The sequence below is a fragment of the Scardinius erythrophthalmus genome (assembly GCF_964197995.2).
Source record: "Scardinius erythrophthalmus genome assembly, chromosome: 8".
Classification (NCBI taxonomy): domain Eukaryota; kingdom Metazoa; phylum Chordata; class Actinopteri; order Cypriniformes; family Leuciscidae; genus Scardinius; species Scardinius erythrophthalmus.
Window position 1 is genome coordinate 9,802,545 of NC_138228.1, and position 12,023 is coordinate 9,814,567.

Genomic DNA, 12,023 nt, shown 5'->3' on the forward strand with positions numbered 1-12,023 from the left:
TTATTATATTGTAATACATGTTATACATACAGATATATTACATATGCCATGTTTTATTGTGGATATTATATAATGTAATATCATATGTAATAAAATATTGTGTATGTATTATTGTAATTTTTTATTGCTTATTTCTGCTATTTTAAATTTAGTTAACATTTGCCATCTAATGCTCACTTAAAGGTAATCTAGTTAATCCTTTAAAACAGTAATAATCCTTTAAAACAGTAATAATGTAATTACACTCTTAAATGTAATCTTTAGCAAATCTGAAAATATTTTTTTTTCCATTTTATTTGTATAGAAACGTTGGTTATATCAGCTATTTCAGCGTTATCGACCATATCATAATGAATAAAAAGAATACTGGTATCGGACAAAATTTTTATTTTGTCCAACCCTAGTTTGAACTTGTGCTTTACGCTACCACTCAGCAGGCTGTTGAGTTGAGTTGAGTTGAGTTGAGTTGAGTTTAGGCTGTTTTTCTAGTTTATTACTGTTTAGGCTTAAACTGTTGTAGTCTCATTACATCCATACTACACAGTATGTCTTTTTTATGGACCTAATAACTTTGCACAGAATGTAAATTATAATGTGTTGTGTTTTTGTATGTGTATAGATGACCTAATCCAGAAGTTTGGGTTGGAGAAGGAGCTCTGTGATTGGCTCATTTTTTTTATCATGCTGTACCCTCATTGGCTATTCATCATCACTAAAATTTCCAAATATCATCTTAAGCTTGTACAACAATTTCAGATGGTGAATCAATGGAGAGATTAAGAGAATGATGTTAGAAGAAGATTATTGAGCATCATAAAGATTGAGGGATGTGACAAATGGCCGAAATGGGGAGGGATCCGTGGGTCAGAGGAGAAATGGGGGAGATTTGGCAAGGAACTAGGGATGAGATGAGAGGAATGCATGATCAGTGCCTTTCCCTCCCTTTTTGGTACAGAGATGTTGCGGGAGGAATAGATACAGAGGGAGGGAGAAAAAGAGAGAGATGAACTGACCGGGTGCTGATGAGGGAGGTTGACCTTCGGAAGTGAGTGAGAGCGAGCGAAGAGGATGAGGCTGGCTGACAGGGGCTCTCCTGGTTTTTGGCAGCCTCTCAGTCTGCACGGTGAGCAGCTGGACTTCATTAGGCGCTGGTGTTAATTACTGGGTCCAGGCTGCAGCCGCCCGCACACACAAAACACTCACCGTAATTCAGCCAGGGTCACCTTGAAATTGATCATTTACCATCAGAGAGATGAAGACGGACTGAGTAGAGTGAATGAACGAGTGACACTAACTGTATAGTCTGTTCCCAAACCTAGTGATGCACATTCCAGACATGAAAACTGTTCTATGCATCTTAAGATGTCTTTTTAGAGCAAATTCTAAGGCTATTGAAATCCTTTGCAGAGATGCAATGCCATAATGCATTGAAATAAGCTCAGTGGGAAAAAAAAATTCACCATAAGCTCAGTGTAAAAAAAAAATTCACCAAGAGAAACCATTTTAAAAATGTACATTTCATTAGGCACTGAAAGTTAAAAACATTGTGTGCTATGTACAATGTTTGTTGTCTGTTAGCAAACTCTATTGAAATCCAATTCCAAATCCCCAGGTGAAGTTCTATTTGTGTGGCATACTTTTCTGCCTGTGTAGAATTTTCAAAATCTTCTGTTTTTATTTTTCAGCATTGTCTATACTTATTTTAGGGGGAAATCTTCACAGTTTCACCAATAAGATGTGATAGAATGTGATGAATGAAATGTTTAGAACCTCCTACATAACAGTTGTTCTAGTTCTGGAGAAATTCAAGGAATTTTTCCAGAGCAGATTCCGTGTGGGCCTACTTGAGATTCCACGATGGTTATGTTGCTGTCTTGGAAAGGTCGACATTGAGGCAGCTCGCTAGATTTTGAAACAGAGTTGTGTCTAGTAAAAGAGCTGTGAAACAAAAGCAGCTGTTCTTTAGCTAGTGACAGAAATGGCGAGTGTTAAATGCTACAGCTGTAGCAGATGCCGCGTATCGTCAGATACGGGGTGAAGTCGCAGTCAAGGCAGCAGGCGCTTCGGCTTGGTTTCCTGTGACAGCGGCCTGCAAGGTCAACTTCCCTGCGGCGGATGACTCAGCTGACCAAACCAGGGAAAAGGACCGTTAAGGACTTGAAATGTGTGGGAGAGAAAGCTGGCAGAAAGCACAACATTTGGAGATTATTTTCCATCCACTGCTGTGGGACTTCTTCACACTTATGATAGCTCTGTCACACACATACACGCACAGTTATACAATTACTTTAAGTTATTCTTTGGAGTGAAGCACATGGTCCTACCTTGGTGACACTATGGTAATTACAGTACAAGAGGACAAAGAGAGACAAATGGAAGTCGAGGAGGAACGAGAGAGAGAGAAAGATGTAATAGTTGGCCTGACGCGTACACGGTCCCTGCGTACCAGAGGCGTACAATAGAGCGCTTTTATTCAGCATCCTCACAAAACAAAAGTCTACCACTCTCTGCTCTCAATAATACAAAGGTCTGATACAATCTCCTTCTTAATTCTCAACCATGTCAGTTTTTCAGGAATGTTTTTGCCTCCTCCCTGAAGAAAATCAATGCATTCTGATTTGGTAATTTCCCATGGTGCCACGCTTTGCGCTGCCTGCGCTGAGAGAGGTGACAAATCCGGTCATGGCGGCGTGAACCTTTTTCCCCCTCCCTTCCCATCTTCCTCTGTTTCCACCCTGCTTTTGTTTGTGTTTCTCTCTCTCGATCTCTCTCTCGCCGTCTCTGGGTGTTGCGACAGAGTGCGAGCTCAGAATTTGTTGGAATTTCGCAGCCCTTCCCGGTGCTCTGGTGAAAAACACTCATTTGTGACGGTGCCAAGCTGCTAATGGCGGATGGCAGGGTCCGTGCCGAATCCCACCTCCGCTCCCCCGCGCTCGTTATTCCGTGCTCGGCGCCGTTCGCACCCCTCCCCTACATCTGCCAAACTCAGCTGCGAGGGAGCGGCATAATTATCCCGCCGGAGCCTCAGACGCCTCCATGCCGTCACAACTGGGGCTTCATTAGAGACCCGCAAGAATGCCCCTGTGTGTGTATGTGTGTGTGCGAGAGAATGTGTTACGTTTATTTGAAGATATTTGCGCGCATCCCTTTGTGTGTTTGCGTGTTGTCTATGCGTGCGAGTGTGTAGTGAAGCGTGGATAGTTGCTCCGAGAGTTTTATGTCCATGGCTTGCAGCACGAGTGTTACTTTGGTGCTGTTCGTGTACGTGTTTGCAAGTCCTGTCTGTGCTAATATTCTGGTGAGTACACCATTAATGAGTGTGTGGCGTGTGGGTGTGTGAGGAGCTGATGAGTCGGGCTCAGAGGTAATTTGACTTCTTAGAGCTACAGACCCCTGTGCCAACCCCCCCAGCCCCCTTCACCAGCTGAGCAGTCCCCGAGGAAGACTGGGTTTAACAGGGCCTAGATTCCCCCACTTGCAACACACACACACTTATATACTGTCAAAGTAGCGCACACTTCAAATGCACGTTAATAATGAGACATTGGCCTCTTCTAAAGGCGCCGGTCCATCTGTACATCTCTCTGAGACTCATTTGTTGTGTAAGAGTTTGCTTGTAGGCTTAAGTGCGAATAGCAAGCACAGATGTCAATGTGTGAATAAAAAGTCAATAAAACATAGGTTTAAACTCATTTTAGGTGTTTTTTGGGGGGGGGATTTTGATGGAACACCATTTTAAGACTAAATCTCATTAGAATTCTTTCTCATTTTTTTGACTGTAGTAACCTCAGACGGCTTGTCCATGGACCACATACAGTCTGTTCACTGACCGACTGATGCACTTTTCTATGGCGCTAATTGGCTGACTTTAGGCAACTTGCATTAGTTTGGCTTTTAGCAGTCTGTTTAGAAATTAAGTTACCAAATTTTTTTCTTTTTTTAACAGAACAAAATTAGGGCTTTAAAAAGGTTTTGCAAAATTGCTAAATATTACTGTTATTATAATTATTATTTTTTCAATTATGAAACATTTTGTGCAATTTTTTTTTTTTCGCAACCATTAATTAAAAATCATTCTATTAATCAAAGAATCCTGAAAAAAAAATTATCATGGTTTCCACAAAAATGTTAAGCAGTCCAACTGTTTTTAATATTGATAATAATAAGAAATATTTCTTAAGCACCAAAGCAGTATATTAAAACTATTTCGAAAGGATCATGTGACACTGAAGACTGGAGTAACGCCTGCTAAAATTTCAGCTTTGCCATCATAGGAATAAATTGCATTTTAAAATATAAAATTATTGTTATTTTAAATTGTAATGATGTTTCACAATATTTCTGTTTTTACTGTATTTATATACTGTATGTCTTTCAGAAACATAAAAAAAAGTACCTACCCCGAACTTAAGAACAGTAATGTGCGTTAAGAAAGAAAAGCCTTAAGAACGGTTATTGGCCAGAATAAGCTGCAAATGGACTAAAGTCTAGACTAAGACTGTAATGACCTGATTTGAGTATTGAGCCAAAGTTATCTGAAAACGCTAGCTTTGAATCAGAGGATTTGTTGTTGTAGGTTTTTCCCCCTCATTAAGTCTCTCTTTTCTTTCTCATCTCTGTTACCTCCTCTCCTTTTCTCTCTCCTCTATGAATAGTCTGGAGACTCTAATTGTAATGATGTTTTTGGGTTCTTTTTTGTCTCTGCCACACATTGATGTTGTAATTGTAGGTGTGTGTGTGTGTGTGTGTGTGTGTGTGTGTGTGTGTGTGTGTGTGTGTGTGTGTGTGTGTGTGTGTGTGTGTGTGTGTGTGTGTGTGTGTGTGTGTGTGTGTGTGTGTGTGTGTGTGTGTGAGTGAGTGAGTGAGTGAGTGAGTGTGTGTGTGTGTGTGTGTGTGTGTGTGTGTGTGTGTGTGTGTGTGTGTGTGTGTGTGTGTGTGTGTGTGTGTGTGTGTGTGTGTGTGTGAGAAAGAGGAGGGTTATTACCGTTCGCTGTTCTCTCAGGCCACCGACCGCGCGTCGTAGACAGCCGTTAGCATGCCACACATGCCAGTGCATGTGCACTAACTGAACTGCGAGGCAGAAACTCAAGCATTCCTTTTCTGCACTTATAATTTAGAGAAATCACTTTGAGATTTGGATGCGTTTGTGAACATATTTGTGCACAATTTAGCATTCCATTGTGTTGTTTTTATATACTTTCTCATTTCTTGCCCTTATGTCATCCAGAATAGTTTCATGCAATCCACTAAGACATCCGCGTGAGGAAGAGAGCTTCAGATTTTCCATTTGAAACTCGGCAGGGACATCAGACCACCTTGGAGGAACCACAAGCCTCCTCTGCGTACCCTACACCCCATAGGAAAGCCAGAACTTCTCAGTTCCAGGCCAAAGCAAGCATCCTCTCCCCTCCTGGGCCAGATCCTACGGCACAGTTACACGCCAGTTTTCGCCCAAGGACAGAGGGGAAGTTGAGCATAAAAGCTACTTGATACTCTCGGCTCACTTTTATGCTAGATCTCAGTGTTTAGAACAAGACAGGCATGTTTTCGCTCTTTGGTGACCTTTAGATGTGAGGTCAGAGGTCAAAGGGTAACCATTGCGCTGACTTGCTGCATTTCCTGCAGGCGTTAATTGTGCTGCTGGCACCTTATTGACAGTGTTTCTTGCTCTCCATACTGTGCACATTTTGTCTCGCTCACACCTCAGCCCCCTCTTTCCTCTGTTAGTAAATCCCCTTTATACTGGAGGGACGTGAGGGAATGGTAGAGATGGATGGATGGATACATGGGGAGGGAGGAGGGCGAACTGTGAGTTGGGCTTCTACGTAAGTGTCAGTCATATTAAAAGCCGCTGACAGCTTTCGCTTCCAGACCAAACTCTGGACAAATAGCTCTCCAATCGATAGTTTCCCAACAGCAATATTTGGTATCAATGCGTGTCCTTCTCATTACACGATGAGGCCAGAGTCTCCCTGGGCTCTGAATAATTTATCCCCCTGACGTGGAGAGAATTGCAAAGAAGGAAAAGCCGCCCTATCTCACTCGTACTCCACTGCTCCGTTCCAAAACCTAGTGAGCTGCCTCCGTAGGCAGCGTTTTAAAGCATTATAGCTGTGAAGTCTGTTCCAAAAGGTAGGCAGTGTAATTATGCTGCCTCTTAAAATGCCTAATCTTTGCTAAATTCTAAGGCAACATTGCATTTGCAGAGAAAGTAATCCCAGAATGCATTGCAACAACTTTGTTGTAAAAAACAAAAAATAAGATGGCGGATAAAGTAGGATAAATGAGAGAAATTCTTCCGAAAAAAATTAAGTTATTATTTTAAATGGACCAATCTCAAATATATTTTCCCTCAAGTATTATTAGGAATTTAATTAATAAAGCTTTTTTAAATTCCAATTGTATTGCGGAATTTGAATGAGGTTGCAAACAGAAAATGGATGTGGAATTGCAATTTAATTTGAACTTTTATTATTTTATAGTCTGGTTATTAAATAAATGTAAGAAGTAAAATTAATTGACATTTAAATAGTTTTAACAGTTTTGATGAAGACAAACTGAATGTCTGAAGAGATAGAGAGCCCACCATACTTAGCTCCCGTTACACCATGCGCTCACCTCATTCCCTATGTTCTTAGCCTGTCCGCTTGTCTTCCTTATTGACACAAATCTTCCCCTCTCTTTCTCATGCTTTTCTCATCATCATATTTTTAGTTTTCCTCCAGCAGCCCCTCTTCTCTTTTTTAAGTAGCTTTGCATACATTAATCGCTCGCAATGTCAGGTGCTGCTGGGTAGTATTTGCCTAGACTCAGCAGTATGTATGCGTTTATGAGGTGAGCAGGGTCCTCCATAAGAAGAGGATCAACATCCATAGGCGTTACACATCTTGCTGTTGCCTCTCCGGGGAAAGGGCGCTCGAAGAGCAAACTCATTTTAAACACACTTACTCCATTCCGACCGCATCTCTCGCTCATTATAGTGGCAGCCAATAGCGTGGGATCCGTGTGGAGGTGAGCCATCTTGAATAAGTGGTAGAGAACATTAGCGAAGAAGAAGATAATGGAGGTCTGGAAGGCTGGCTAATGAGTGCTATCCTCTCAGGAACAGACCCTCAGCCTTATCCCTCTCTCTCCCTGATCAAATGCGCCGAGGAGAAAGCAGGAGGAAAAGGTTACCGCTCCATCTTCCGTTATCTTTCGTGACCCTTCCCCCCTCACCCGCCCTCGCCTCCTAATCATCGCTAAGTATTATAAATGTTAGCTTAAACCAGGCAATCATCGCTACACCATAATAATAAACTTTTATTGCCGTGTTCCTATTAGTGAGTTAATGTTGTCTGCTGATGGCGTGTAATTGTGCTCTTTTCTCGGCTTTGCGAGTCCCACATTTCCCTCATGCCCAATCAGCTACGCACGGGGAGAGAAAATAAATAGCCTAATGCTGTTTTAATTACTGAAAACATAAAGCATGAAGCCTACGCCTTCCCTCCTCTCCTCTCCTTTAGCTACCTGCAGCTCTTAACACCGCATTCACAACCAGCGGCACTGACCGGCAGAGCGAGCGGGGCCACGGCTCACGCTCGCCCACTCTGTGGAGGAGCCGTAGATACCTTTAGGGACATCCAGAGGAGTTTGGACGCATTTGTGCTTCCATCATTAGCGAAGAATGCTCTTAAAAGTACGTTCTTGTTGGGCAAACTCACTAAAAACCTGCATCAGATTCCTACGTTTTCCAGATTTTGTGAATCCGTTTGCACCGTTACCTGATTGACATACTTACACGCCCGGAAACAGCGCATGCAAATAGTTGCTGGCCGCAGTCATTTCTGGGGAGTTCGTAGTGTTCTTAGTGTTGATTTTTAGTCTTAGCTGGTCATTATCTTCACTATCTCTCCTTAGTATGCACGCACACACACCCACCGAAGCACAAACATACACAAGCCCTCGTAATCTACCCTGAGAACTTGGCTTTGGTAATCTAGTACGTTCTTTGACAATGCTTACTACAATGCAATTAGTCGCATATCACACACATTCTCAAATACAACAGCCTCCTGCAGTGTTTACAGCACGCTAACATCCCGCCCATACCATCACACACTCAATCATCGACACACACACACACACACACTCTGCACTTCCATGGTGTGGCTGTGTTTCTAAGGAAACGGAGCGTTCTGCGTGTCTTTGTGGCTCCCAGTCAGCCACCTTCCCAGACGCCACTGTTCTTATTTTAACTCGCACCCTTCACACTTCCGTCGAGGCCGGAGAACACACTCGCCCCACTAGACATGACACTGAAGCAGATGTTAAAAGCGCTCCTGCAGTAATTAATCTCATACCTGTGCTATAACTGTTGATTTAAAAAAGATGGGCTCCAAACTATGCATTTAAAAACGGATCAGGGTAAAAATATTATTTGCGTGAAGAAATGTTAAAACACTGACAAAATGGCTCTCTTTTATTTTTAGAAATGAAGTAAATCCAAGCAGCGTCTGCAGTGGTTCATAAAGAAGTTTCAGCTGTGCTGGCTTGTTTATCTCTTCTTTTCTGTTTGGTGTCTCAGAGACCCCTAGGATCATTTTATGGGTGTTTTCAGACCTGTAGATCATTTGCTTTGTTAGAGAAACAGACTTAATTTTTTACAATGTCGCAGTTTCTTTTTGGTTCGGTTCGCTTTCTCAATCTCAAGGCAACATTTCAAACTGATTTTCCTCTGTGTCATCCATCAAGATGATTGACAAGTTCCCTCCACAAGCTTATTGTGGCTTATTTGTAACTGTCGATAGACACACACACGCAAACACAATATGAATGTAGCTATCATTCCCACATTATTATATAGCCTACTGTATATAATGCAGTTAGAGCGGGAAGCAAGGCTTCGTCGAGACAGCATGTTTTATGTTTTTTAAGCTTTAATTACTTTTTATTTCAGTTTTAGATTGTCATTTTAGTACTTAAATTTTTTAAGTTTAAGTTTTTCTTCTAATATTCATATTATATTTCAGCTTTATTTCAATAACTGAAAATTCTTTAGTTTAAACAACAACTCCTGTGTTATTTGACAGGGTCACATTTGTAAAAAAGAAAAAAAGTGAATGAATACTTTGTGGTAAAACAGAGGGATGGATTATGTTCCATAATATTTTTACACAAATATCATTGGTATCTCTCATACCCTAAACATAAAAACAGTTATGCCAATCTCAACAGAACATGAAGGTTGAAAAGGGGGACCATTTACTTCCCAACTAACCAGTGAGATGAAGCTGGCAGAGATGGACACAGATTTGTTATGGAGTGGAGAGTCAGTAGACCACCCTGAGGATGTCATTGTGACTTGAGGTTTCTGTAGACATCGGATGACAGGCAGAGGAGTGGAATAATTATGGGAGATTTTCTGCCTTCATCTCGTATTCTCTTCATTTTCAATTCCACATAATGTGTCCTTCCCTGTAGCGAAGTAATCATATTACAGTTTGTATCTATTTAAGTGTGTGTGTGTGTGTGTGTGTGTGTGTGTGTGTGTGTGTGTGTGTGTGTGTGTGTGTGTGTGTGTGTGTGTGTGTGTGTGTGTGTGAGTGAGACTGAAAAAGAGTTAGATGTGCTAACTTTTAGCAGATGTTGTCTTGACACGTATGTGCATGCGCATAATGTCGCGGTTCTGCTCTTTTCTGAGTGTAAATGGATGAGAGCTGGAGGGGCAGATTAAAGGTGTGGGGTTTGTGCCCTGAGGCCTGCTCTAGTCTGCCACAATCCCTTATCCAGCCTTGACCCAGACAGCATTGATCCACGCAAGTGTGTGCGTGTACGGAGCTTATCAACCCTTGTAAAAATGACCTGCTGTTGGGCTGGTCAACTATTTAACGCATAAAGAGAGTCTTTTTGGAATTTTTTTTTTAAGGCCATATTACGTCGGCTAGTGGGATTTATTTCTGTGACTTTCGATTGTTATTCCAAGTAGGATAGGGGTGCATAGTCATTGCTGGCAGAAATTGTACCAATTTTTATGTAGTCGTCCAAACACAGAAGGAGCAGTCCAACTGTGTAATGGGTTCATGTATGGGCAAACTCAGACCAACTCTCGCTATCTCTTTGTGTCAGGGCTTCATTGTCACAGATGGTTTTACGAGGTTGTTAAGTAGCAAGAAAAATGTACACCGTAACCATGAAAATAGTGAAAACACACTAAAAAGTAGCTTATTACAGAAACAAAAGTCCTGATGTTTGCTTTGATATATCACACACAGAGTTAGAAGGACGATTTTTCCTCTGCTTGTCTGATATGTCTTTAACGTTTTGTTTACAGTTTAGATATGCACTGGCTCAGTCTCTCTTCCATCTTGGTGTTTTTTTTTTTTTTTAGTGCTGATCATGCAAAATTCTATCCCCTAGATAGAAGAGGTAACTGTTTGTAATGTTTTGAAAACAGTTAGCATTATGCTAAGCTAGTAAACCAAGCAAATTAGCTTGTTAATTAAAGGTTAAATGAAAATACAAAAACAGAAAATGTGTAATTTTAAGCTTCAGTAATAATAATGTGATATGTAATTAAAAGGACTTTAACAGAAAAGATTAAGATTAAGAATAAATACACCATAAAGCAATTTCCTTAATGACGATAAACCCATAAAAAAGTTGCTGAGGAAGGGAAAAGGGCTAATTGGCTAGCCGTATGTGTTAATACCGGGGGTAACACTCTCGCTTGACATGTCACTCCGTAGAACGTTGACAAACGCTGACGTGAGTCTTGTGCAAGGGCTCAATGCAAATGTGCAAAATGCACCGCAAGTAGAAGTAGCGGATTTTTAGTATTGTTTTGCCACACAAGTAGTGTTTTTGACGTACTGTGTTGAGAAACCTTTTACAAAGAGGAAATGGACATCTGCAGAGTGAGGGGTCGGAATATAATGGCAAAAAGGAAATCAAAGTGCTGTGGTTACTACATAGGCCATGCACATTACCCTTTGTCTTCCTTTTCTTCCTTTTTCTTTCTCACACCCACACGTACATACCCACAGTTACGAATAAAAGTATGCAAATATCGCAGCATGTTTGATTCTCGACTCTGTGTGAGGTCCCCACAGACTCATCAAGACTTTAGCACCTCCATCAAGTCAGAGCGGAGAGAAAGAGGAGGTCTCAGCTACACCTTACATCACACACCCCGGTGGGTGTGAGTGTGTGTGTGTGTGTGTGTGTGTGTGTGTGTGTGTGTGTGTGTGTGTGTGTGTGTGTGTGTGTGTGTGTGTGTGTGTGTGTGTGTGTCTGTGTCTCACTAAGCTGCTGATGTGGAAGGTTGGTTTGTTAAAAAAGGGAGAAAATTATAAAAAGAAAAAAATCTTGGGTCCAGGAGTGTGAAAATGGACCACTGTCAAGGACACCTTTAATTACAACAGCAGGGGTTCTGCGTGAGGGTGCCTGGAGATGGAGGAGTTGACAGGGCAGAAGGAATTCTGGGTAGAACTCAGGGTAGAACTTTCAGTCAGTTTGTCTGAGTTACATTCTTTTAATTTTCAAACTACATTTTTTTAATTATTTTATTTTATTTAAAAATATATTTTATTTGATAATTGCAATTATTTTGTATACATATATTTAAAAAGATCAACCTCCCTGAATGAATATGCCCATGTGACCACTCCACACATTCTCCTCAACCCATATATAAGTTTATAAAACTTCTATAGAACTAGAAGCACTTTAAACACAAAAATTTCAGTTCAAAAGTTTGGGGAAAAGATTTATGTCTCTTCAAAAAGGCTGCATTTATTTGATCATAAACAGTAATATTATGAAATATTATTTCATTTTATTATGTAAAATGCCTGTTTTAATATATTTTAAATGTATTGCTTAATTGTTTGATAAATTGAAAGTTCAAAAGATTTTTTTTTCATGCATCCTAGCTGAATAAAAGTATAAATTTTCTTTCAAAAATATTCTGAACAGTAGTGTAAATAAAAAAAAATATGGGGAAATGGGTAGAATATGAGACAAAATGCTACAACATTCAGTTG

At 40.7% G+C, this 12,023-nt stretch overlaps 1 protein-coding gene across 4 annotated transcripts in view; it reads left to right on the forward strand.

Annotated features, from left to right (window-relative positions):
* The window catches only part of znf423 (zinc finger protein 423), a 157,674-nt gene that overhangs the window by 97,444 nt on the left and 48,207 nt on the right, over nt 1-12,023 (forward strand). The gene's annotated exons all lie outside the window — the stretch shown is intronic.